This window comes from Leopardus geoffroyi, chromosome C1 (assembly GCF_018350155.1).
Source record: "Leopardus geoffroyi isolate Oge1 chromosome C1, O.geoffroyi_Oge1_pat1.0, whole genome shotgun sequence".
Classification (NCBI taxonomy): domain Eukaryota; kingdom Metazoa; phylum Chordata; class Mammalia; order Carnivora; family Felidae; genus Leopardus; species Leopardus geoffroyi.
Window position 1 is genome coordinate 158,592,425 of NC_059328.1, and position 1,890 is coordinate 158,594,314.

At 35.4% G+C, this 1,890-nt stretch overlaps 1 pseudogene; it reads left to right on the forward strand.

The window, feature by feature from the left end:
• Positions 1 to 580: 580 nt before the first annotated feature.
• Positions 581 to 863, forward strand: LOC123596768 (annotated as a pseudogene).
• Positions 864 to 1,890: the final 1,027 nt, after the last annotated feature.

Genomic DNA, 1,890 nt, shown 5'->3' on the forward strand with positions numbered 1-1,890 from the left:
CTGGAAGCTGCTTCAGATTCTGTGTCGCCCTCTCTCTCTCTATACCACCCCCGCTCACACTCTGTCTGTCTCTCTCAAAAATAAATAAACATTTTTTTAAAAAGCTTTAAAATATATTCAGCCTTACGGTAAAGAAATAGAAGTGAAAACATCAATGAAATACTATCTTCTACTTTATCAAATTGAAAAGTTCAAAAAAACTGAAAATATACTGTGCTGTTGGCAAGAGTGAAGTATGACAGGTGGCCCCTGTTGGGGCTGCTATATGTTTAGCAACACATAAGAAACTTAGCAAAATAATTAATATAATTCAAAACTTAAATGCATATACCCTTTCACCCAACAATTTCACATCTAACATTTTATTCCACCACTGTGCTCTCATTTCTATTCAAAGACCCTTGTACAAGGAAGTTCATGATGATTTTGCTTGAATAGAAAAAGAATCCTAAAATCATATAATAAAGAAAGTTAAATATCCCATGTCTTTAAGGTAGAGCCGGCCTCCTTACAGGCAGCAGTGGTGAGGGAAAATGAGGATTTCAACTTTGCCACTGGCCTGAGAGGTTTTTTTGGCATGAAGCGTTGCAATGTCAGAGAAAAAGCAGCTGGTGGACTTAGGTCTCTGGGAGGAGGACAACGAGTTCAGGGAGTTCCCCAAGGAAGACTGGGCTAGTTTGGATGAAAATGAAGAAGCAGATGTCTAGGAAAACAACTGGGATTTTGACAATGAAGAGGGTAACTTCTCCAATCTGATATGAGGTAAATCAGAGACACATGGTTATAAGATGGAGACCTCATAGCATCTGGAAGTGTTGAAGCAACCTAAGCTTGAACTTGTTACTAAATTCTAGGACAGAGAATCTAGGATGGGACACCTAAAATATGTTTATTTCATTACCTGCTTGGATTTTTTATTTTTGTTTTTGTAACACAAAACATAAATGTTTTGATCTAAAAAAAAAAGAGTTAAATAAATTATGGTACAGCTATGTAATAAAATACTACACAGCAGTAAAAGAATGAGTTATATATATTTATATACTGATTAAAATAATAACCAAGACATATAAGTGGAGAAAATAAAATGCAAAAATATAAAACAATGTTTATATTATATTCCCCTTTATGGTTGTGGTTTTTAAAGGAGATGTATGTGCATATAAGATATATCTGGGAACCCACATGAGAAAATGGTAACAGAAAGTTGCTTCTGGTGCAAGAAGACTGGGAAACTGGACACTGGGACAGAAGAAAAATTTTCTTTTCACTCTATACTTTTTAAACTGTTCACATTTTTTAGCATGTATATTAATACATTTTTAACATAACAGCTTGTTTAAAAATCTAATTCTTGAAGGAATATTTTTCTAGACCACATGAATGGTCTTTCCACGTAGAGCTTTTAATCACTCTGTAATTATATATACATAAGATGACTGGATTTTGATTTAGATTATCTTGAAGATGTTATCCTTAATGTACACTTATTATTTGTCTCTGTTTTTTTAAATTTTTTTAACATTTATTCATTTTTGAGAGACAGAGAGAAACAGTGTGTGAGTGGGGGAGGGGAAGAAAGAGAGGGGGACACAGAATCTGAAGCAGGCTCCAGGTTCTGAGCTGTCAGCACAGAGCCTGACGTGGGGCTCAAGCTCACAGACCGCAAGATCATGACCTGAGCCAAAGTAGGACCCCCAACCAACTGAGCCACCCCGGGGCCCTATTTGTCTCTGTTTAAAATAAATGTCTTTCTTCATATCACTAGTAATTTTTGTAAACAGAGACATGTAATAAATGTCTGCTAAGGAGAGGCTCTCAAGTAGCTACAGGTTAATCATCTTTATTTAACATAGAAGGTACATTTCTCTTTTGAAGTGGAAGTCATAT